At 38.6% G+C, this 26,868-nt stretch overlaps 1 long non-coding RNA gene and 1 other non-coding gene across 2 annotated transcripts; both read left to right on the top strand.

Moving 5' to 3' along the window:
• The first annotated feature begins 1,119 nt into the window (after positions 1-1,119).
• LOC118500434 lies at positions 1,120-12,626 on the top strand. The gene is made up of 3 exons (XR_004902992.1): positions 1,120-1,129; positions 8,254-8,264; positions 12,153-12,626. It is a non-coding gene; the product is annotated as an uncharacterized LOC118500434 (long non-coding RNA).
• Positions 12,627-13,657: 1,031 nt separating this feature from the next.
• On the top strand, positions 13,658-13,798 carry LOC114498308. Its single transcript, XR_003684740.1, has one exon. It is a non-coding gene; the product is annotated as a small nucleolar RNA SNORA42/SNORA80 family (small nucleolar RNA).
• Positions 13,799-26,868: the final 13,070 nt, after the last annotated feature.

Here is a 26,868-nt window from a genome sequence, read left to right as displayed (position 1 = left end):
TGACACCTCATCAACACCACCATGACTACTCAACCAAAACTTGTAGAAAAGAGAGAGGAGATTTGATGGTAAAAACTCCGAAATGGTTAAAATTAAATCTGAAGTGACTAAATTTACTCAGAATTTATTTAGATAAATTTTTCTGTAAGCAAACACAATGGGCTTGAAAGGGAGATTAAATGGCATTTTTGGTCAAGATCCTCAGAAGTAGACCCTGAGGCAAGGAGTCCTACATGAGTAAATTATCAGGGAAGTATTCCTGAGAGAAACAAGTAAGAGAAAGGGGGAAGCAGAATGTGGAGGACAAAGAAGTCAAGTAAGGGTTCAGGCAAAGTCCCTTAGAAATGGCTTTAGTCTATGCCTCAGGGTGGATAGTGCCCCTGTCCCTTGAATGGGATTCCCTTGCCATTGTTGTATCATTGGCTCCCGGTCCCCTTGGAGGGATGTAACTCCCAGGCACCTCCAGCTCTCTGCACATGCGTCTTTGAGAAACAGCCGCAGCAGTCCAAAATTGGTCCTCTGAAGAAGAATTGCAGGTGCAGGTGGGGAAAGTGAATGGACACTGACATCAGGGCCAGAGTACACAGACATAGGAAAAGGGACATACAAGGCTCTGGGAGCAATACTGACAGTGTCCAGTAGAAGATGAGTTACAGAAGTGCCAGGTTACACATTTCATAGCTGAGAATGTGGACTGAAGTACTATCATAACTATAACTGCAATACAGAAGTATTATAATAGAGGATGACCATGAAAACCCCAAGGAAGCAGTGACCAATTCTATCTGAGAAAAATGGGTATATTTATAACAAACTGTATGATTCCTCCTTTGAGGGGCCATCAGGTTTTTTGGAGTTTCCTGAAATCAGACTGAGTTGAGACTTGATCCTGTGTGTGGTTGCCTTGCATGCCTGGGGACAAAGTCAGAAGTAAAGCCCTATCTACAAATTAGTGATAAGAAACAAGTCATAGACCCTAAGACAATTTTTAGAAATGAAAGACTGTGAGTTGAACAAGTACAAAAAGAGTGTCAGCAGCCAGGAGCCAGATGAAAATTAGGCACAAGGACCCTGGCTTTTAAGCATGTGCAGGGCAGGACAGGGCAGGGTCGTCCTGGGTATCGCAATGGTTAGAGATGCTAGATAAAAGTGCCAGAGTGACCAGGCTCAGGTCCCGATGGAAGTGTGGGGTTTTAGATACAGCAGGAACAAATGGCATTAGAGAAAGAGAGAAAAGTTGTGCAGAGGCGTGGAGGCCAGAAGTTGCTGTAACTTGAATTTAAAGGACATGGTTAGGAGAGAAAGACAAGGCTGGAGAAGTAATTTTTGGCCACCTTGTCAAAAGCCCTGCAAGCCATTCTGAAAAAGTGTTTACTTAGCCGAGTGGCCAATATATCTTTTTCCCCCATTTATAAGAAGATCATATGGAGGATAAATTAGAGAGAAAGAGAGAAGTTTGAGGGCTGCAAACTCCGGTTAAGAGATAATGTACAATGTAATTAATAGCCTCCCCAAAGCGATTTTTGTGGATCAGGGAACTAGCCAAAAGAAAAAAATAACAGATTGTTCTTAAAAGATCTTTAAATCTTTGCATTCTGTTTGCACATTGGTAACTGCGAAGGAAGGAAAGAAAAAAAATCATCTATTTTTTAAAATTCTAAAAAAGGCTCGATCCTCAAAGTATGTTGATCTTGAAAGTATCTTGCTCCTGCAGAACAGCATTACTGAGGTGAAACAGGAACTGACTCCTCCCTAACAAATAGAAGACCGACTCACGACATAAAATCCTGGCTCAGGGAAGGGATCTTAGAAAAATAACACTAATGAAAGTGATTGAAACATCTCAAACTATGGAGAATGCTGGTATAAGCTAACTGTATTACATTGAAACTAACTTTTAGCAAGTGAAAATTATTAACAGAAGGCAAGACAATAGAAAATTCACACCTACCTACAGATGCCAAACTAAAGCAATGTTAGTAAGATTAGACACCAGGTACAAAAGAAGAGAGCATGTGGGGCTACATTCAGTGCAACTTGGTACCAAATTGTGCGTTTTAAATGAGGCAGACTGTACAGTCTACTATTAGGCTGAGGGTTTGGGACTGAAGGAGAAGGAGCAATCTGGGATAGTGAGGCAAATGGAGAATTCAATAGTGTGTGTGCTCAGCACCCAAGTTGGAGGTACCTGGTGGGTGGCTATAACTATATATTCAATTCAGGGAAAAGATGGCTCTGGAGATACAGATGTAAGATCCATTTCTATTTAGACTGCAGATGAGCCCTGGATATTAGTGGAAAAGTCTTTAGAGGGAGAAAACAGGCATTCCAAGTATACAACCCTGGGAAATTCCAGTATTCGAGATCTGTCGTATCTAAAGAAGACCTAATAAAAGATGTTTTAAAAGAGTGGCCCAGAAAGAATGAAACTAAGTAGTATTCTCTAAAAGAGGAAAGAGAGCCCAGAATGAAAATCCAAGTATGTCTGCCTGGGCCTAATTGACAGATCCACTACTTCCCACTGTGTGAAGGGCAAATAACTTAAACTCTTTGTACCTCAGCTTCCTCATCTGTAAAATGAGGATAATAGCAACCACTTGATAGAGTTGTGTGGACCAATGATTGGAAAGTGCTCAGAGCAGGCCAGGCAGACAGCAGATGCTATACAAGTGCTAAGAAAAAAAAAAAAAAGAAGTACTGCGGAGACATCACTTTTATTAAGTTGGTTAATGCCTAAAAACATGTTAATTGGATTTGATTATTAGAAAGTCATTGTCATTGGTCCTATCTAGGCACTGTCTAGGAAAGCACACATAGTTATTATTTTAAAAAATGTTCCAACTTGCTTATTATTTAGGGTTTATGAACACAAGAGAGGAAACAATGATAATGTCTTTATAAAGACCAGATAAAAGAGAAATCTACTGAAGATTAGAGGTAAATTTAGCACAGCACACCAAAGTATAAAATTATCACCCACATAAATGAAAAAGACACGTGGAGTTTTTGTTATCAGCGATATTAGATGTCTGAAATTTCACTGGAATTACTTTAGAAACACAGATGAACAGACAGATGCATACTCTGTGGATATATGAGTGCGAATACGAGGAGAGTAGATGATGCAAATCATAGCTGGGATAGTCTGCTCACCTTAAACTTATGTATCTTTCTTTCTGATTATGATATTTGCTGAAAAAGAAGATACAGCTTCAAAGAACACAAATCTTGCTTTATAAGCACTAGTGTGTGTACCATGTTGTACAATTTTATGCCCAGAGATCATTACTCTCCTTTATACTTTATACTTATACAGCATTTATTATATGCCAGACACTATTATGTTATATGTTATATTATATTATATATTATGTTATGTATTCATTCATTTAAATTTCACAGCAACCTAATAGGCAGTTATTAACATCTTCATTTCACATGCAAGGAAACTGAAATACAGAGAAGTCAAGCAACTTACCTTTTCTTTTTCCTCTAGTGTTTGGAACTGTCCTGCCTGGCTTCAGAATCTGTTACTTCCCAGGGCTAAGGCTGAGTGAGAGACCTTGGGACCATAAGCCACTAAGGAGACAAAGCTTATCTTCCCGGCAGGGGTGCCCTCTGCCCCCTTTTACTTCACTCTGCTTGGCCCCAGGCAGATGACTGGTTAGCCAATGATGGGTAAGATTCTTCAAGGGAAGGACCACCTAAGACAGGCAGGGTCTCAAGGGGTCCTCGGGAAAGGGCTTGGGGTGCTATAGAAAAAGGGGGTGAGGGTCCCTCACCCCTCAGCTTTGACATAGCCTGAGTTCTCATTCTGTCTTCGAAAAGTCTGCTAATCTCTTGGCTGCCTTACTTCTCCTGCCTGAATTAAACTTGAAACAATGACAGAGGGTGGTGCAGCCCTGGACAGGAATGGGCCATCAGGCCTAAGAAAGAATGCATAAAATCCTGGGAAATCTGCTTTGCTGAGAATGTCCTCAATTTTCTGATAAGGGTCCAAGCATGAAATGAGTTTGTTTCCCAAAGTTTTATGGCCCTTTAGCTAACTGACCCTCACTCAGAATAAGCCCTTATAGTTCTTTGAATGTTATGTATTGTTTGACCATTAGTGCCTGGCAAGGATGAATGAAGACCTTCCTTCAGGTAATGCTCCCAAAAAAGCAATAAAAGCTTGTCCAGGCAAGGGTTGGGGTGCTCTCTCACTCAGAGAGTAGCCGTGCCATCCCTTTTTCTCCACAGGACTTCTGCAGTTCATCTGAATTTGTTCATTGCAATCCACAACACTGCGGACACCGCAGACATCACTGGCCAGAGTCTGCATCAGTCTAGTAAATGGCACAGCAAAGATTGAATTCAAGTAGACTGGCTCCAGAACAAAAGCTCTTAGCTGTTATGCTACATTATTTTTCGATGAAGAAGGAGGCAATAAAAATAAAGAAGATGGAATGGAAAAGCCTACCCTTTCTTTCCAAGACCTGTAACATTTTGTTATAGGCTGAATTGTGTTCCCTCCAAGTTCACACGTTGATGCCCATTTAACCCCCAGTACCTCAGAATGTGACTGTATTGGAGATGAAGCCTTTAAAAAGGTAATTATGGTTTTAAATGAGGTCATATGGGTGGACCCTAACCATATATGACAAGTGTCCTTATAAGAAGAGGAAATTTAGACACACAGAGATACCAGGGATGGGAGTGAGCACACTGAGGAGAAGCCACGCAAGGACGGAGCAAAAAGGCAGCTGTCTGCACATCAAGGAAACAGCCTCTGAAGAAAACCAAACCTGTCAGACACCTTGATCTTGGAGTCTAGGCTCCAGAAGTCTATAAAAATTAATTTCTGTTGTTGAATCCACTCAGCCTGAAGTATTTTGTTATGGCAGCCTTAGCAAGCTAACACACATTTTAAATACCAGAGGTGAGTTATTAAAAAACATTCTCAGACATTATTTCATCTAGGAAATCCTCCTTAGCTTAGCTGAATCCTGTTTTTACCCTAGCGCTTCTTATGGTGGCCTCTTTATAGAAACGTGTTCCCTATCGAGCTAGGTCCAGGCAGGAACTGTTTACCATCTTTCCATCCCTACAAGGCACATAGGTGCCTGGATCAACATAGACTGTGTGTTTACTTTTTCTTACTTGGCGACTAATATTACCATCTTTACTGTGGATTTATTTTCAAGACCAATTCTTTTCTATCCCCTACTCCTACAGCTGACACTTAAAATGCTTTCATCCAGAGATTATCTCTGATTCACAGGTATACAGTCCAAGAATTTTATCTATCCTCTCAAAATGAGCAGTAACGAGTTTTCAAAATGAAAGTTTTCCATGCAATGGTGAGGAAAGAGACTGCAGAAAAATTGACCTTCTCTTTTAAAATACTAGAGGTCAAGCTTTTGAGATTCCAGGAATTCTGCAATAAGTCATGTGTCCTACTTAAGTTCTGGGCAAAGAGGCCACCACGGACTTGTTTTAGCCGGGAGCAGTTACTCAGGATTCTTAGGAGCTTCTCTTTTTTGGCAAGTAAACTCATTTCTTGCTCCCTGAAAGTTCTTTCTAATCATCCTTCACAAAGCTTCAGAAACTTCTTTAAAATGAGATTTATTACCTCTTTATGCCTTCTGAGGTGAGTAGGAATGATCAAGCCCTCAGCAGACCTTACTATAACAGTCAATTTGATCAGGCTTGGCCTCCAAAGAAACAAATCAAGGAGGCAGCTTTATAGTAAATACAATTCTAATGAATGAAGAAAGGAGATATAAAACAAAAGAAAGTGAAATTCATTGAAAGACAAACCATTTCAATTTATGACATTTTGGGAGCCACATTGTGAAGATGGAGATGGATAGAAGGTTATAACTCAAGGACGTCCTGCCTAAATCAAAGGAGTTTTCATAAGGGGCACTGTATTTACAGTATAGCTTATGATTTGTTAGCTATCATAGGTACTACAAAGAAACATTTGTTCACCCATTTTCCTTTTGAAGGATACAGTGTATAGTTGGCTACATAGATCTTACCTACAAGAAAAGCTCAATTTTGAAACCTATTTGAGTTTTTTCTATTAGTATGAAGCTATATATTGTAAGACTCAGTATATTTTATGTATTCTCCAACTTCTATATCTAATATAATTTTTTATATTATTTTACAGTATGTTTGACATACTCTGAAAATGCTGGAACACTGCAAAATTGGCCAGGCAGAAAAGTAATTCAGGTATAAACTGGAGAAATAGTCGCACATATGGTAGACTTCTGCCAACAGAGAAGGATCCAAGGTCAGTAGCTTATTGATGGCAGATCAGGCTGATGGCAGAGCACATCTGGTGCACAGAGCATGGGCCTGACAGTCAGGAGACTCGGGCTGTATCTCAGCCAGGCTACTGGTTCACATAGTGACCTGCAGCAAGTCAATTAGCCTCTGCCCCCAGTTCCCTACTTGTAGAGCTGAGGTAAGAGTATTCTTAAAAATATTCTTAATTCATAGAATTGTGTCAGAATTAATGGTTTATTATTATAGGAATTGGTAGAATAAGAGACATGCAATGAAACCCAAAGAAAAAAATTGCCCGTCTTTTCTGTCTGGTTTAATTCTTCAGGAGAATTCAGTGTTTTAAGGATTATAGTGAGTCTAATCCATGTGTTTGCGTTAGAAGTTCTAATACTACAAGGAGTTCAAGACCATTAGAATAACTTGTAGACTGAGAAAATAACCTTAAGATGCAGAACATTAAACCAAAAAGGATTATTCGTGAGCCCTAAAATCTCATGGAGTTTGCCTTTTAGTTTGGGCTACTTGGGACTTGTTACTCCTTTCTTCTTTTATATTTCTGTCTTTTTAAATGGAAGGTCTATCTTATGCTTGTTGCATTATTATATTTTAGACACATACCACCTGTTTGATTTCACAGATTCACAGTTACACAGGAATTTCCCCGAGGATGAATTGTACTGGTACTATCTATATCTGACTTAGATATTTAGGACAGACTTTAAATTTTAGACATTAAAATTGTGCTGGAATAAGTTAAGACTTTGGGGGCTATTGGGATGTAATAAATGAATTTTCATGTAAGAAGGGCATAGATTTGGGGAGGGGGGTTGGGGGGCAAAATGTTGTATACTAAATATTTGTATTCTTCTCAAAATTCATGTGTGAAAACCTAATCCCCACTGTGGTGTTATTTGAAGGCAGGCCTTTGCAGGTGATTAGCTCTGGATAGCAGAGCTTTCATGGATAGGATTAGTGCCCTTATCAATGAGACTCCAGAGAGTTCCCATGGCCTTTTTACCATGAAAGGACGCATAGAAAAGACAGTCATCTATGAAGCAGGAACCAGGTCCACACCAGGCACTGAATCTACTGGCAGCTTGATCTTAGACTTCCCAGTCTCCAGAAATGTGAGAAATAAATTTCTGTTGTTTATAAAGCACCCACTGTATGGTATTGTTAGAGCAGCCTGAACAGACTAAGATGGTCATGTTAAGGTGGACATTCTCAAGTCTTGGTCCTGATAGTTAAGCTCTGTGGTCACACAAGATCTTAATTGTCACAGTACAAAGTAGTCTAGTTTCTTCAACAGGAGCCTTTTATGAAAACAACAAAAATAAACACAAATGCTGAAAAAAGAGAGATACCAAGGAAAGAAAGAAAGGAAAAAGTAGTATATGGTTTTCCAATAACAAACTTTATGGGTGTGAAAGCCAAGCACAATTGCCTTTGTCAAAGAGGTATTTGCTTATTCCCAGGGGCATTATAACAAGGGTGACTGTATGATTTACATCCACACCGAAGAACATTTAAGACTGAAAGGGATGCTAAAATAAGCTACAGGCTTTAACTTATTTACAGTTGTTATAACCAGAATCCCAGGCAAATCTTTGGCCATCCACATTACAGCCTAAATAAGCAAGCTCTAGTATAAAATTTAGAAGAAACAATAAATGTAATTACTATCTGTAGACTTCAGTTTCATCTCTGACACATAAAGAGCTTAAAAGTCACTCCCATTCTTAAAAGAAAAAAAAAAGCTGAACAAATTAAAAATCAACAACTTTTCTGGGATTTCCTTTTCATAGAATTGATAGCTATGGGCCAACCACCACTGTAAAATCTGGAAAGACAGTAGAATAAAAGGAATCAAAGTTACGTGGGTTTTTTTTCCCACAACACCCAGTTCTCCAGCACCAGCTGGGTATCCAACAATTCGATTGAATTCTGACAACATATACCAGGAGTTAGCATCAGATCTCTTAAAAGTTCAATTCTACAAGACTGCCCCACACTTCAGAGGCCAGTCACAAATCTGGGCCTCCCACATTTCTGACCAGTTGGCTCTTAAATTGAGGGTTCCCATGACCTCCTCCTCAGGTTCAATAATTTGCTAGAAAAAATGTCTCATACAACTCAGAAAAACACATTTACCAGTCTATTATACAACAAAGGGTTGATAAAGGAAACAAACAGCTAGATGAAGATGTACCTAGGGTGACGTCTGGAAGAGTCCTGAATGCAGGAGCTTCTGTCCTCATTGGTTGAACTATGCCAGGCTCCCAAAATATGATGCATTCACCAACCCAGAAGCTCTCTGAATCCCTTCAGTTAAGAGTTTTTTATGGAGACTCCATCACATAGGCATGGCTGATTATTAACTCAACCTCTGGCCCCTCCTTCCTCTCTGAAGGATGGGAGTGGGCTGAAAGCTCCAACCCTCTAACCATATCTTGGTGTTTCCAGCAACCAACCCCTTTCCTGAGGCTGTCTAGTGGCCCCTAGCTACCAGTCACCTTATTAATACACAAAAAGATACTCTTAGCACACTACAGGTTCCAGGGGTCTTAGAAGCTCTGTGTCAAGAACAGGGGCAGAGACCAAATATAGATTTCTTTTTATGTCACAGTCATCCCGATCTCTGGTTATGAACTTTGTATGGCAAAATGATCAATCATAAAAGTCCAAAGCTAATGGCACATCACTAAAATTCTACTCAGTCACTGATAATTAGTCCCATAAATCATCACATTTTATGAAAATATCTCCCAGGGCAAGGCTACTCAGGTTTTCAAGTTTCTATGAAATCCTGTCTGGTTCCAAAGGCTGGAGCAATCTGGCAATGTAAGACTTCACCCTTTCAGACACCTGATGTAATTGACAATATCATCTCTTTCACAAGACCTCTTTTAAATTGTTAATATAATATTGGATTTGCCTAGTTAAATAACCCACTTATTCACCTTTTTATCCCTCTTTTCATTTATACTGAAACTTTGCTACCTTTGAGAAGAACATTAGGTTTGGCCACTGTGCTGGTTTAATTATAGGCAGCAATACTAATTATAGTCTAGCAAGCCCCCTCCTCCCCACCCCACTCTACCCCCATCATATAGATAAGGGTACACAGGTATGAAACCAGATGTCTATTTTCATCACCAGGCAATATAGCCACATTCACTGTTAACACCAATTTTGACAGATAGTGTAAAGGCACAACTCACTCCATCAGGCCCTTAGGAATTCTGACATAAAGATTTAAATATATAGTTATAGTTTTTGCTTGGTAATTATCCCAGCTTCCAACATTTGCCATTGCAGCCCTGGTCCTGCAACCACTGTACTGAGTAGGGAAAACAAAAAAATTGAGATGATGTGAGGGAAAAAAATAAGTCTAGTTGTTATAGCAGTGTCCTCCCTGCTCAAAAAGGATTGCATAGTCGTACAGGTATCCTCCTTGACTTACTTTTCCCCAGATTCATCAGAAAAAAATAGAGGGATCCATCCAGTGGGGACGCCTCTTGAGATGCACTCCTCCTGAGTATGAGCACACACTCATGAAGGTGTGTAAGCCAACATTCCATGTTTATATCTCTTCCCCATTTTAGACAACCAATGTTTTAGTTGTTCATTCCCATTTCCTATCAAACTATTACTCTGAAGAGGATATCTCTCTGCCCACTGTCAGACATTATAAACTGTCAAGTATGTTCATTACCTGAAGACATAGGACTTAGAGGTCCAAAGTGGTATAATACCTTCCAACTCTTTTATGGCATTCTGAGCATTTGCATCTACCACCTGATAAACAAAACCCAATCCAGAGTTAGTGTCTATTCCTGTCAGAACCCATTTATAGCTCCCTAAAGCTATACATATCAGTCTGAATTACCAGCTATGTTCATGGCTTTACCCCCAGAGAATTTTTCACATAGCCATCTGCAGTCTCTGTCTCTTTTGCTGGCAGACAGAAGGTTTTATTGGCATTTTGTACCTCGAAGAGTGCAAGAGAAATATGTCAAATTTTAACCCATCTCTTCATTGTTGTAGCACCCCCATATCCACTCATTTCATGGACCTCAGTGGCTACCTTAAGCAAATGCATGGGAATGTCTCCTTGTTCATTTAATCACCTTCTGAACCTGGGTGGGAATTCTGATGGGCATCAACACATCCTACTTTAATGCACTTCTCAAATTCCCGTAGTGATATCCACAGGGGTGTGATCTGTATAGGCATCCTTATAATAGGCCAGGTTTCCATTGGATGGCCAGTCCATTGGTCACTGCCTATGAGTCAGTAAAAACCCAAACATAGGGACTTTTGCCAATACTCAATCATTCCTCCACTGCTAGGAAAACAGTATGCAGTTTAGGTCACCAAGCTGATCTGTTTTTATCTTCTTTGACCAGTGTGGCAGCCTCCCAAGCAGGTGTTTTCTGTCCACCTTGGAACTGCCATCCACAAAGCAAGCAACTCTTTGTTGGACTGTCAGGAGCTGTTTATAAGATAATGACCAAAAGATGGTAGACTCCAATGCTCTTCACAGAGTCAGTCTTAGGGGAGAAGAGGCTCACCGTGTTCTCCTTATGTGCCACAATCTTGTGTAAATTGTTTCCCCTTTATTATGGAATTTTTCTTGCAGCTTCAATCCACATTACAGAGTTTCTCCAACATTGCCTGTGACATCATGGTATTTCCAGTTTCAAGATTATTTTATGTCCTTTAGTCATAGGGACAGTTTTAATTAATGTCCAATAGTAAACTAGTAATTGCTCCTCAGATGAAAATTCTCTAGTCCAAAGTCCCAGTAGTCATTGTGAGAAGCTGCTCTCAGGCCTTTTCCATAAGCCCCCATCTACAATCCACATGGGGCTATCACTGAGAAGTTGTCCCTGTCAGCCCACCAGGTTTTATTCCACACTGTGTGGGCTCATGCAATCTTACTGGTTTCCATTTAGCATGTCCAATTGATATTGCTTGAAGATCAGATTTACATGCCTTCCATTTTATAAGGCTAAGTAGGGGAAACATTCCTCAGTAACAAACAATGTCTGTCTCCATAATACAATCAGGTAAAAATGATGTAACCACCTCACATAGAGACTGTTCAACATATCAATTCTTCAAACCTTTACCTTCGTTCCGTCAACCCTTACATTCCTAGCCTCCATTAAGACTGCATCAACAGATTCTGGTTTTACAATACTAGGTACAGGCCATGTTCTTCAAATGTAATATCATTGTCATAAAACATTCAGGTGAAGGAGAGCTTCATTTTAATGACATTTTTAAATTAATTAAGTAAGGAGGCCTTTAGGTTGAGGTGGCTTTATTGCCTTATTAGTCTAAGTAAACCAAAACTTAAGTCTGTAATACCACAAGGTTAAGAAATCAAAACCTGCCAACTAACCACATACAAATAATGAAGCTCCCCGCAAAAAAAGGCAACCACTTAAGCTATAGCCAATCAAATAGTTTCCTTGCTTTGTTTCTGCATCTTCTCTATGAAACTATTTCCCCCAGCTCCTGTTAGCAGAGTGTTCATAACAATTTCTAGTTTGGTGCTGCCCAATTCAAGTAGATTCTTGCTCACATAAACTCTTAAAAAAATTTTAATATGCCTCAGTTTATCTTTTAGCACCATCAATATCCACTTTATTTAACCCATTCTTAAAAACCATCTAAAGATTTCCACCATGTTGGAATGAGTCCTGTGACTGTCTCCCCTTTTTAATCTTAATTTCACTCCTATCAATATTTGCCTTGTTTCCTTCTTCTTAATAGTGGTTAAAATTTTTCCACCTTTCTAGAAAGAGTACATTGACTTTCCCCTCTGCCTCCCCGTATTCTTCTTCTTCTTCTTTTTTTTTAAGAGTTTTGTCCACACTGATTTGAATGAATTTTTCTGGAGCTGATGGAGGCTCCAGAGTATCAAACTGGGATTGCAATAACTCAAGGGGCATAAAATGTCCTTTTCTTTTGAATAAGCGTTCAGAGATGACCTCAAATAACCTGCTCAGATGGACCACAAGGAACTTCACCTCAGCCAGCTTCCCTTCCTTCCCCGGTTCATCAGGCTTCACAAGTGCACCATCTTTTCTCTGGATTAAGATGTCTCTATACACTTTCTTCAGAGCTGAACAGGCTAAAATCACATGCTATCCTGAGGCTACATCTCTCAGTAACATTTCATGCAAGTTGCACAGCCAAGAAATCCTGTCCTGGCCATTCAGTGGAATCCCTTTTCCCATCTTTATTCGATTTTCTTCGGGGTGATAGTCATCCGCATCATAGAATTTCCATCCTAGTTTCCTGAGCCATTCATGCCCATGACCAGTAGCACTGCAGGCTCCTTCTCACTGCTTCCTCCTGCATTCTTATTAGCTAACTGAAAGTTTTTTTTATTACTCTAAGACTCCTAAGAAGAATCTGAGATACCAAATTCTAAAAGGATTCTCATGCTATTGCTTGATTTTGCAGCAGTAAAAATATATGGTATATCTATGATAAAGGGCTGCCCTTAATCACAGCATTAACCATAATCTAGCAAAGGGCATATTCAGCAGGTGAATTTCCAGGTCATTGTAAGCCTGTCCCACATGGCTTGCTTATGAGGCATACCAGTCACTTCATCTAAGACATTCCATTAGCATTTATAGAAGGTATGGGCAGTCCTCCTTACCAGTGTAAATAGACCTGAAGGTGGCTTTTATCCAGGTCACCAGGCTGTTTCTCCAGGAATAACCTCCTGTGTAATTGCATTATGTGTAGCCATCTGTGATTGTTTGGTAGGGAACTCTACAAACTCAAACATGTTCTTCTGCCCTGCAGCATCCAAAACCAAAGACAAAGCCACTAAATTAGTTACTGTCACAATTCATTTTATTAAAAGGTCTTCAGGGAGCTGATGATAACAATTTACAAAACAAAATTACTCCTTCACACTATACCACCTAGTTTCAGTAGTTTCTTGATTTTTGCCCTCCCCTACATGAACTGCCTTGTTGATGACTTGGAGGAGTCTTGGAGGCACTTTGTATTCTTTCCCACTATTCCCGCACTATCATATTTGAATACACAGCTAGTGCAATAAGACAAGAAAAAGAAATAAAAGATATACATATTGTAAATGAAGTAATATAATTGACTTTGTTCACAGCTGAGGTAATTACTTATGTAAGAAAAGGACAAAGAATCAACAACAATGAAAAAAGTCTCTTGAAACTAATAAGTGATTATTATAGCAAGGCTGCAGGATACAAGGTTAATATACAAAAATCAACTGTTTTCCTACATACAGGCAAAGAACAATTGGAATTTAAAACTAAAAACACAATGCATTTACAATAATATCCCCTAAAATGATATATTCTATTATGCATGTGTTTGGATTTAAGGCAGGCCCACCACCCTGTGTCTTTCATGAGGCATAGTTTCCAAAGCCAGAGCAAACTGTGGCCTTGAACCATTGCTTGGCCTCTATCTGTGGGTTGCAGGCACTGAAACAGGTTGCACAGTGGGGAAAAATGATATATTTTATCATAAATCTAACAAAATATATACAGGATCTATATGCAGATAAATATAAAGCTCTCATGAAAGAAATTAAAGAAGATCTACTTACTATATTTGAATAATGTTTCTCCACTATAGAAAATAAATACAGTGCTGGAAGAGGAAGAAACGAATTAGTTGAACATCTATTATATGCCCATTACTATGTAAAGCAGTACTTAGATTATTTCCTTCATAATTATAAAATACCCTATGAATAAGATACAAATGTGAATATTATTGTTGTATAATGACAAATATGAATATTGTGCAGTTGAGGAAACTGAAGCTTAGATAATAGCTGCAAGGGATGGTAAAAATCTTATGATAAAATATTATGCAGCTATTAACAATCATCCTTTTGGAAAATATTTAATAACATGGTCATGTTATGAAGTTAATTAAAAAGAAGTTCAAAGAGCAGTATTCAAATCTCTGTATACCATATGAGACCAATTTTATTAAAAGTTATAAAAACTTAAAAATAAACTTGAAGACATTGCTCTATAATTCTCTGAAAAATACATCAAAACATTAATACATGGATCAGCTGGAATGCTCATGCACTGCTGGTGAGAGTACAATTAGTATAGCCACATTGGTAAACAACTTGAAAGCATTTACTAAATTTGTAAAATGCATATTTTAAAGTCAAGAAATTCCATTCCTAGCTCTGTAACTAACAGATATATCTTCTGTTCATCAAAATTATATGCAAGAACATTCATATTCTTATCCTATTTTTAATAATCCAGTGATGGGAATAACTCAATAATCATACACAGTAGAATGTATAAATAAATTCTGGCATATTCATGTAATAGAAAACTATAAAATAATGACAGTAAATGAACTATAACTGCACACGACATGGATAAATCTTGCAAAGGTATTTTTGAGCTAAAGGAATTAGACATAAAGTAAATAATTTCACATATACATATGTGTATATTTCAAAAACAGACAAAACTAAACTATGGAGAGCTAAATAATGTTCTATTTGTTTAGCTCAGTCAATTATATGGAAATATTCACTTTGTGAAAATTTGTTGAGTTGTACAACTAATGTAGTATTTAATTCTTCAATTAAAAGATTACTAAAAATGTTAATAGTAGTTATATTATATGATGAGAAATTTTTCATTTGTTTTTATGGCTGTCTATATAGCTTTTTATATTTTCTATTTGATAAATTATGATAAATATGTATTCCTTTTTAAAAGCTTTATTGAAACACAATTTATATAGATAAAATTAACTCATTTTAAGAATACAGTTCAGTGAAATTTGGCAAATGTATAAAGCTGGGTAACCACCACCATAGTGAAGATACAAAATATTTCCATATCCCCGAGAGTTCCCTAATACTATTTTGAAATAAATTCCCTTGTCCACCGAATCTGATCTCTAGCCTGCTTTCTATTGCTTTAGTTTTGACTTTTCTAAAAATTGCATATAAATGAGACCATATGGTATGAAGTATTTTGTGATTGGCTTCTCTCAGCTGGTGATGTTTTTAAGATGGATCTATGTTATTGTGTGTAACAGTGGTTCTTTTCTATTGCTGGGTAGGATTCCCTTGTATGAACACAGCACAACTTGTTTATCTGTTCAACACCTAATAGACATCTGAGTTTTCTTTCTTCATATTATGAATAAAGTGGCTATGAACAGTTAAATAAATTTCTCTTTATCTTGAGTAAAGAACTAGAAATGGAATTTCTCAGCTTTATGGTCAGTATATATTTAATTTTATCAAAAATTGTCAAACTGTTTTCCAAAATAAATGTGCCATTTTTTAAATTTATTTTATTGTTATTCAATTACAGTTGTCTGTATTTTCTCTCCACCCCTCCCCCCACCCCTCCAAACCCACCTCCCTTCCTTGCTTCCACCCCTCCACTTTGGTTTTGTCCACGTGTCCGTTATAGGATTCCTGAAAATCCTTCTCCCCACTGTCCCCTCCCTCCTCCCTTCTGATTATTGTTAGATTGTTCTTAATTTCAATGATTCTGGTTATATATTGTTTGCTTTTTTCTGCCCAGAGCAATTTAAAGATTCAATGCAATCTATATTAAAGTACCCATGACATATTTCACAGGTACAGAACAAACATTTTGGAAATTTATATGGAACCATAAATGATGCCAAATAACTGCAACAATTTTGAGAAAGAAGAACAAAGCAGGAGGGATCACAATACCTGATATCAAACTGTATTACAAAGCTACTATGATCAAAACAGCCTGGTACTAGCATAAAAACAGGTACATAGACCAATGGAACAGAACAGAAAGCCCAGAAATAAACCTAAGTCTCTATGGTGAATTAATATTTAACAAATATTAATTGGAGGAGAAGCATAAAATGGAGCAAAAATAGCCTCTTCAAAAAATGGTGTTGGGAGATCTGGACAGCTACATGCAAAAAAATGAAACTCAATCACCAATTTACACCATACACAAAAATAAATTCAAGGTGGATAAAAGATTTAAATATAAATTATAACACCATAAAAGTCCTAGAGGAAAACATTGGCAGGAAAATCTCAGACATTCTACGCAGCAACATCTTCAGATATATATGAATTATCTTTTTATTTTTTAATAATGTCTTTCAAAGAGCAAAAGTTTTTTGATGAAGTTTAATTTATTTATTTTTTAATATATTTTATTGATTATGCTATTACAGTTGTCCCATTTTCCCCCTTCACTCCTCTCCACCCTGTACACCCTCTCCCACCCACATCCCCCCTTTTAGTCATGCCCATGTGTCGTACTCATAAGTTCTTTAGCTTCTACATTTCCCATACTATTCTTACCCTCCCCTTATCTATTTTCAGCCTACATTCTATGCTACGTATTCTCTGTACATTTTGTCCCTCTCTCCTCCTCCCACTCCCCTGTTGCTAACCCTCCATGTGATCTCCATTTCTGTGGTTCTGTTCCTGTTCTAGTTGTTTGCTTAGTTTCTTTTGGTTTTGCTTTAGGTGTGGTTGTTAATAATTGTGAGTTTGCTGTCCTTTTACTGTACATGTCTTTTCTTTATCTTCTTTTCTTAGATAAGTCCCTTTAGCATTTCATAAAATAAGGGCTTGGTGATGCTGAACTCCTTTAACTTGACCTTATCTGAGAAGCACTTTGTCTGCCCTTCCATTCTAAATGAGAGCTTTGCTGGATAGAGCAATCTGGGATGTAGGTCCTTGTCTTTCATGACTTGGAATATTTCTTTCCAGCCCCTTCTTGCCTGTAAGGCCTCTTTTGAGAAATCAGCTGACAGTCTGATGGGAACTCCTTTGTAGGTGACTATCCCCTTATCTCTTGCTGCTTCTAGGATTCTCTCCTTCATTTTTACCTTGGCTAATGTAATTATGATGTGCCTTGGTGTGTTTCTTCTTGGGTCCAATTTCTTTGGGGCTCTCTGAGCTTCCTGGATTTCCTGGAAGTCTATTTCCTTTGCCAGAATGGGGAAGTTCTCCTTTATTACTTGTTCAAATACGTGTTCAATCTGTTGCTTTTCCTCTTCCCCTTCTGGTACCCCTATAATTCAGGTGTTGGAATGTTTAAAGATGTCCTGGAGGTTCCTAAGCTTCTCCTCATTTTTTTTTTTTGAATTCTTATTTCTTCATTCTTCCCTGTTTGGTTGTTTTTTTCTTCCTTCTTGTCCACTCTATTGTTTTGAGTCCCAGTTTCCTTCCCATCACTATTGGTTCTCCATGCATCTTCCTTCATTTCTTTTATGGTAACCTGCATTTTTTCATCTAATTTGCACCCAAAATCAACCAATTCCGTGAGCTTCCTGATCACCAGTGTTTTGAACTGTGCATCTGATAGATTGGCTATCTCTTGGTCGCTCAAAAGGATGACTCCTGGGGCATTGACCTGTTCTTCTGTTGGAGACATATCTCTCTCTCCTTTTTTTTTTGGGGGGGGGGTCTGGTCGCTCTTATTACGGTAAGGGGTGGAGCCTTAGGTGTTCACTGGAGCTGGGCACCCCAGTCGCTAGATTGTGACATTGTGGGCAGGGCCGGGGGCGGGAGGGAACAATGGTGGTAGGTCTGCTCTCCTGGGACCTCAGTATCCCCCAACCCCGGGATCCTGGGTTGTGCACTCTGCCCTGGTCCACAATGGCGCCTCATTGGGTCCACCAGCCGCCACTTGCATACTCAGGGTCCACTGCTGCAATCTTGCGCGTACCGGAAGGCTTACACACTCCCGATTGCCTTGTGCACCCAGTTCTCCCCATCTCTGCACACCTCGACCCTCATCCAGCTCCTCCTCTCCGCCCTTCCTACTGGTCTGGATGAATGGGTCTACTTCAACTTTTTGGCTGTCCGACTTCCATTCAGATAAATTCTCTGTCAGTTCTGGGTGTTATTCTGCCTCTAAATTGTTGTTGTTCTACTCTTGGTTGTGCGTGGAGGTATGGTGTGTCTACCTATGCCTCCATCTTGCCAGAAGTCCCTATTTATTTTTATTTTTAAATATATTTTATTGATTATGCTATTACAGTTGTCCAAAATTTCCTTTTTTCCCCACCCCCTGACCAGTACACTGGTTCCCTCTAGCAATCCCTCCCCTTAGTTCACATCTATATTTCGTGCATATAAGTTCTTTGGCTTCTCCATTTCCTATACTATTCTTAACATTCCCTGTCTATTTTGTACCTACCAATTGTTCTTCTTAATCCCTGCATGTTTCCCCCCATTCTCTCCCTCCTCCTTCCCAGATGATAACCCTCCAAATGATATCCATATCTATGATTCTGTTCCTGTTCTGGTTGTTTGTTTACTTTGTTTTTGTCTGTTATTTTTAGAGTCAGTTGTTGATAGTTCTATGTTTCCATTTTAATGTTCATATTTTTATCTTCTTTTTTTCTCAAATAAGTCCTTTTAACATTTCATGTAATAATGGCTTGGTGATGATGAATTCCTTTTGCTTTACCTTGTGCGGGAAGCCCTTTATCTGCCCTTCCACTCTAAATGATAGCTTTGTTGGATAGAGTAATCCAGGTTGTAAGTCTTCACTTTTTATCACTTTGAATACTTATTGCCAGTCTCTTCTTGCCTACAAACTTTCTTTTGATAAATCAGCTGACAGTCTTATGGAAACTCCTTTGTAGGCAACTTTCTTGTTGCTTTTAAGATTCTTTCTTTATCTTTAACCATTGGCATTTAATTATGTGTCTTGGTGTGGTCCTCTTTAGCTCCAACCTGTTTGGGACTCTCTGTGAGTCCCTGAACTTGTATAGATATTTCCTTTACCAAATTAGGGAAGTTTCTTTCATTATTTTTTTTTCAAATAAGTTTTCAATTTCTTGCTCTTCCTCTTCTCCTTCTGGCATCCCTGTGATTCAGATGTTGGTTTGTTTGGAAAAATCCCAGAGGCACCTTATACTATCCTTGTTTAAAAAAAAAAAAAAAAACTCTTTTTTATTTTTGCTGTTCTTGTTTAATGCTTATTTATTCCTTATGTTCCAAATCATTAATTTGAATCCTGGCTTCATCCCCTCCACTGTTGGTTTCCTGTAGATTTTTCTTTATTTCACTTAGTGTAAACTTCATTTCTTTCTGGGTCTTTTTTAGGTTGTTGCCATATTCAATGAGTTCTTTGAGCATCCTAATCACCAGTGTTTTGAACTCTGCATCTGATAAGGTTGGTTATCTCCATTTTGTTTAGTTCTCTTTCTGGGATTTTGTTCTATACTTTCATTTGGGCCATATTTCTTTGTCTCCCCAATTTGGCAGCCTCCCTGTGTTTGTTTCTGTGTAATAGATACAGCTGCTTTGCCTTCCTGTCTTAGTAATGTGGCTTATTGTAGAAGAAGCACCTGTATATTGTGTAGGGTTGAGCCTTAGGTACTTGCCAGGGTTGGACAACCCGCTTCACACTTTGTGGTTCTTTGTCGGGGGAAGACTTGGAAATGAGACAATGCCACTGCCTGGCTTCTGGATGTTTGCCCAGCATTTGCCCTATGCAACTGCGGTCCTTCCAGCTTTGGCCCTCATGCTGAATCCCAGAACGGGTGGGTCTGCATATGCTTTAAGTTTGTGTGGCCCTTTAAGCAGAGTTTCCTGAAAATTCAGCAGGTTTTTTTCACCACGTCAACCCCCACTGGTTGTTTACAGCCAGAAATTATGGGTATTTATCTTCCTGATGCTGGAACCCTGTGGTATGTGGTTCGGCCTGGGACTGGATCACTCATTCTCAAGGTATCCCTCCTGATTTTTATCCTCCACACTTGTATGTGGGACCACCACTCTACTGTCACTGCTTCTCCATGCCACACCACATCTCACACTTCTCTACCTATCCCTGTGTCTCTGACTTCTCCTACCCATCTGGATGAACATTGCTTCTTTAAATCTTTAGTTGTTGGCCCTGGCTGGCATAGCTCAGTGGATTGAGCATGGGCTGCGAACCAAAGTGTCGCAGGTTCGATTCCCAGCCAGGGTACACGCTTGGGCTGCAGGCCATAACCCCCAGCAACCGCACATTGATGTTTCTCTCTCTCTCTCTCTCTCTCTCTCTCTCTCTCTCTCTCTCTCTCTCTCTCTCTCTGTCTCCCTCCCTTCCCTCTCTAAAAGTGAATAAATAAAAAATCTTAAAAAAAAATCTTTAGTTGTTGGACTTCCACACAGCTCGATTTTCTGACTTCTGGGTGTTATGTTTTGAGGTCTAGTTGTAATTCTGTCTGTGGTTGCACAAGGACGCAAAATGTGTTTACCCATACCTCCATCTTGACTGGAAGTCCAATTTATTTATTTTTAATTGTCTGTGCTGTTTGTGAAATTTCCCTTTATAGAAAAGCATGTTATAAAGAAAGCATCCAACAATGACTAAAAGATTAAGTAGATAGATTGATCAGTCTAACTTAGGCAATTGTAATTCAGAGATTTAAACCATCTATTTGCTTGGCTGAAATGGACTGTTTGCAAAACGGGTAGCGTGAATGCAAAGAATGTTTCACAACCTTGCTCATAATGACTGAGAAGGTATTTGATTTAGGGTAAAAGAAAAGAAAAAGATCAATTCTATAATAGAAGTTACTATTCTAAGGCAGTTTAGTCTTAGTTTAGAGAAGTGAAGCCAAGCATGCTTATCATTGTTTAAATCCTTCTTCAGAATAAAGTCCAAAAAAAGAAGGAATCATCTCTCATTAAATTAAGAATAGTAAAGGGAGAAAAACTCTCTTTTGTAAAGAAAAACTCAGGGAGACTAATGGAAAGGGGAGTTTGGAGTATGTCTTAGCTGAAATATTAAACCATATTCTGGATAGAAAAGACAGAGGGTGTCTGTTTTTTAAATGAAAACACAAATTTAATTCCAGTACACAGTTAAGTTTGGACTACATGTGAAATAAGCAAAATACCTAACTACTATTAGAGGGAGACACCTTTTGAAAATGAGTTTTTCTAACTACAACTTGTATTTTTTTAGTACTTCATATCAGTCAATAAGCCAACATTCCATGTCCTCACTGGCATGCATAGACAATAACTGTTCCCTTCACCATATTTATTAAACTTTTTTTATTGATGGGTTTTAGAGAGAGAAAGAAAAAGGAAAGAGAAAGAGAGATCAGTTTGTTGTTACACTTATTTATGCATTTATTGGTTCATTCTTGTACATGCCCTGACCAGGGAATCAAACCTACAACTTTGGTGTGTCAGAACAATGTTCTATCCACCTGACCTGTCTGGGCAGGACTCCCTTCATCATGTTTAATTCATGTTGTAAAACCCAAGGAAATATTTTTAAAACCTTAGAACATTAATAAACTTCATAACTAATTAAAAATAAAATAAGAATTTGATCTGTTTTCCTAGTATTCCCGGTATTTTCAGAAACACTGTATATAATTACAAGCACAAAACTATTTGTCAAAGTTTAAAGATAGACAAGAATTAAAAAGAGCCCTCCCTTGAAATTGTAATTTTAATTAAAAAAAAAATAGGGCTCTTTCCCCCTCCCAACAAGGCAACTACATAAGGATAATTTCTTCTTCTCTAGGAGAAAACTAAATTAATAGGCTTAATGAATATTGTAATGTTATTTGTATAAAAAGAGTAGATGGTAAAAGAAAATGTGTACAAACTCAATGTTTGATATTTTTCAATATAATTGTGATTCAGTTAGGGAATGCATTTTTAATGCTGTCTTTTCAACATATTGAGATTTTTTAAAGACAGAAAATCTTTCCTAAATTAGATTCTCTTTAAATTCTTCAGGATACTAGGGAAACAAGGGAACAGCTTGCCTTTGATAAGAATTTTTCTTTCAAATGTGACAGAAAGAGATCCAATTTTTGTAGCTAACTGTATTAGAGTAATCCTAAATAATTTAGCTTCCATTTATGGTTTGAGCAAGTTCATTATATGTGAGCTCCCAGCATCTCCTCTCCTTAAACTCTTTTTGATCAATTAATGTACACTTTTAAGCAGAAAATGTACAAAATCTCCATAGACTATTACTTTAAGTGTTTTTTAATTTTACTCATGTCTTTATGCTAACTAAGAAAGGAAACTAAAATGTGCTGAAGGCTGAAATATAAGCTCCTCAAGAATAAGTAAGTTTCTAACTAGATATAAGCCTCCAACTAGAGTGGAGCCTGCATGATTATGAGAATTTTGTTAATTTTGTCTTGCTCACCACTGTATCCCAGTTCCTAGCACAGAACCTGGGACACAGTAGGCATGTTAAACAAAAATGCATCTCTTTCTGCCTACTATATACCAAAATAGTGTTAAGCTCTTTAAGATATCATTTAATATACTAATATCCACACACACACACACAAAAAAAAAACATTAAAAAATAGGTAGCACTCCTTTTTTCAGATGAAAAATTGACTCTCAAATAAACACATAATTTTCCAAACATCTTTCGACTATTAAGTAATGTTAATTTAATCAAACCCAGGCCTTTGAGCTCCCAAGCACGGGGCTCACATTTGGGTTATATAAACCAAATATAGGTTCAGCTGGATCTCAAAGACATGTTTCATTGATCCTTCTCTCAATGCCACTTTATTTTTGGTTCCATACTCTTTGACCTCCTCTCCATAAAACAACAATTTTCTAATATCATTTTATAGAGAGAATATAATGATAATTCAGCTTTGCCTCTAGCATAATTGACTTAATATTGTTATTATTGATAGTGTAGTGATTTCTTCCAGACACAAAACTTGGTATTGGTAATATTCAAGATTTTTGTCAAACTGAAGGATCCTTCTGGGTAGAGTACAAAGAGTGACCACAAATTCTTTGCAGCAACTCATCTCTCCACTCCTTGAAACTGGGTTGATCAAGACCTCGGAAGCTTCCTGAATGAAATCTGACATTGGCCCTGATACATGGAAGCACCCACCCAAACCACGGCTGTATCCCTGAGGCCTTCATTGGTCAGGTGAGGCATCCAATGAAGGCCTAATGGTAGGGGCAGCTGGGGCAGGTCTGAATTACTGTTCAGGTTTTAAGGTTTCCCACAGGCTGACCAACACCGTGTTGGGTTGCTGGTCTCTCTTTGCAGGGGGTGGTCTCAGCAACAATGTGATCAAATCACTTTTGCTTCCAGGTTACTTTTATTAGACCCTTTACAGCAGAGTAAGATAAATTATTGGCTTTCCAAGTTTTTAATCTGAGGTCTTTTCTACAGCACATACCCATTCCCAGAATTTGTTCATTTCTCCCAGATCAGCAACAGCTTGCCCAATACCGTAAATGTCTTATCCCATGACCAGGCTCAGCTTGGACATCATGTCCCACAGCAGGCACTGGGGGGGGGACTGGAGTAGCTTCACTTTCGTTCCTGAAGAGAATGTGGCCCTATCAGGGCTTCCAAATACAGGGGCATAGGTTGTCTGTCTCATTCCCAGCTCCCTAAGAATTTGTTGTACACCTTCTATAAATTCCCAGGCACCCACATGTCCAAGGACAAATACTTCATTGGCCTAAGCCTCCCTGCAGGCTAGAAGGGTCCAATATACAAGTAAGTGCATGCCTTGAATGCCTTCCCTCCCACTAAGTGTCATGCAGGTGCCAAGGGAGGACAGAGTGTGTGGTGATGTTGTTCATTTCCTCTGCCTCTTACCCAGTCAGAAAAATGCCATTACCCCTATTATTCCATAGCCACACTAATCATGCCTGGATACCTTCCCCAGCCTTTCTTTGGGACTTATCAGATGTATCAATAACACAGAATGACTATTTTCCCTTATCATGGAGTATTCCCCGAACTGAGGGCTGCCCCACTGGCTGAGGTTGCTCTTGCTCTACTTTTGCTTTCTTTTGCATTAGTGATCAGATAGCACAGAACATTTGTCCATTTCTTTGTCAATCACCACAGTGTCCTGTTCACTCTCCTCACTTTCTCAGGGATTCCACCTCTTAGTATACCAATCAGGTTTTGTCACAAGGACTTCAACCTTAATCCATAGCAGCTGGTGCCTTCCAGTTTTGCAAAAGGCATGGTAAGGTGTCCAATTTATCTACTCTCCTGCTATGTCCCCAGCCCTGAAGCTAAGAGAGTAATAGACAACTTCACGTCATTCTCTAACCTCAGCTCTTCTTCTAACTTTCTAACTTGAGTTTCAGCCTCCAGTTGTACATCAGTGCTGAACTGCTCAGAGTAGAGGTCCACACATTTCAGCAGCCTTTTGTTTCCCATCTTTGCTGTGCAATGCATACTGTGCAGTTCTTCAAATAAATGCATTAAAGCTGCTGGCATTTTCCAAGCACTCCAAGACTCAAACGGTGGTCCACAAGCATCTAACATATGGGCTACCCCTCCCCACATAGAGGTCGACGGCCATCTGGAAATATTCCTGGCAGATGCTGCTTTCTCCAGCGCATTTCTTCAGTCTCTTGGCTGGGTCACCAACCATCAGTTCACAACCTCAGGAGCTCCCAGGTGGAATTTGAAGCTAGCCCCCATACAGCAGACAAGGAGAGACCAAAGAAAGAAGCAGGCCATGCCAGAATGGGAGTTGGCAGATTTAAAAAGCAAGAGAACTTATATACCAGGATTATCTTGATCCACCACAAGACCAGTAGATCATGTGTTCAGTCATATATTCAGTCCAGAAGGTCTCTGCAACACATTACTCTCTCAAGACTAAAAAGAGCTCTTAGTGTGGCAACAGTGGGTGGAATGTACATTCCAAGGACAGAAGAAGACAGAAGAGGGAGTCAGAAGCCTCTTATTGTCCAGTATGGTCACATCCTCCTGATGACCTCCTCCAACACGGCCTTTTGACTTTCTTTGTTTAAAAGAATGCAGCAAGGTGACATTGTATGAGTCATGCGCCTAGGCCTTAAGAGACCTTGCCTTTGCTATTACCCTGTGAAGGTAAACAAACCATGGCTGCTTTGTAAAGGATACAGTGTCTTCAGGGGAGAAGGAAAAGCACAGCCATCCTGTTGATGTGCATGCCCAGAAAAACACCATGTGGAGAGAGATGAGCCATCTTAGAAAAGTCCAGGCCAAATCCCCAACCACAAAATAATGGTTTTTGGTTTAAGTCAACAAGTTTTGGTGAGGTTACTTATGCAACAATAAAAAACTGATAGAACATTTCTAAATTTTGTTTTCTATCTGGCTAATATAGGTATGATCACTATTTGTAGAAATATGATGGATTTGCCCTATAAATACAGGAGTTTTGACAAATTTTCTTTCACACAGTTCCCACCACCACCACAAACAAACAAACCCAAACATGATTCATTTAGTATATTCCTGACAGGTGGGACTATTGATAGGAACCAAATCCTCCAATTACAGTTTTAAACACCTAACGAATGGAAATGTTTTCCCTAGACCAGCTTCTGGCTCCATATATTTCAAACCTTGTTTTTGTTTCACTACACACATACTTTAGGTGCTCAACACCTTAAGACATATTCATAGCACTTTGGCCACATACCTGTGAGTCATAACATCAATCAGGTTGGCAGAATGGGCAACAGGAGTATTCCTGGAAGCTATTCCTTTGTCAGAATGAGAAAGTAGTAACTTAAATATGTAGGAAGTGATGATGTGAGTCACATAAATATATTCACTCAATTAAAAATATATTCTGCACTCAAATTGTCTTGGCTAGAACTCAAATAATGTCTGTGGTCACTCCAAAACCATCCCAAAGAAGGAGAAACATAATGGAAGAGAAGACAGAGCAGGAAAAGGCAGAATACTTAATTGATGTAGTTAAATAAATATCTTGCATAAACTTTACCAAAGTACTTGGTTGTGTGAACACACTGTGAGGGTCCCTATCAAGGCCTTGGAATAATCTCCATCATGGAAGGGAACCTAAAACTTAAGCTTCATTAGCTTGAGGGTAAATCCACCTCTGATCTGCCACCTCTTCCTGGCTTCCTTTCCTCTCTCAGTCTCAGAAGTAGTAACAAATGGCCCCCCTATATTCAAGCCCCTTTGGAATCTTACTTTTCTAACTTAAGCACTTTTCCACTATACAGTCACATCCATATTATTTTTTCCTTTTCTTTGCTTCTAAACTCCAGAATACGAATTTTAATGGCAGTGCAAGCCACCTGAAGAGATAATTGCTTGAGTGTGATAATGGTGACTGACAATTTCATCTCCAAACTATTTATCAGTTCACTCTCTATATATTGGGAATCAAGAGAACATGACACATCTTGTCAGTAAAACAAAAGAATCTTGTGACAGCATTTCAATTGAATTTTTCACCTGGCATTCACCACATTAGCACTCAGTTAAAATAACTCCATTCATTATAAAACACACACATATACTTGCTCTAGACAAAGTAAATGAAATTGTATACATGAATATAAAAGCTAATACTGCACTGATGCCAGGTTTTACCATCTTCAAAATAACCTGCTTTGGTTTACTATAACTTTTTTATTTGTTTCTGACAATAAACCAATCACAAGTCATTCTTCTATACAAGTGAATCATTTATTTCAGCACAGAATGACTGCTTATCATGCAAAATAGTAAGCAAAACATGTCAATCTTAAAGTCCAACCTAAAGTGTCTCTCA

Source organism: Phyllostomus discolor, chromosome 5, assembly GCF_004126475.2.
Source record: "Phyllostomus discolor isolate MPI-MPIP mPhyDis1 chromosome 5, mPhyDis1.pri.v3, whole genome shotgun sequence".
NCBI classification, from domain to species: domain Eukaryota; kingdom Metazoa; phylum Chordata; class Mammalia; order Chiroptera; family Phyllostomidae; genus Phyllostomus; species Phyllostomus discolor.
Note: the sequence above shows the minus strand (reverse complement) of the source record. Positions and strands in the feature narration are given on the sequence as shown.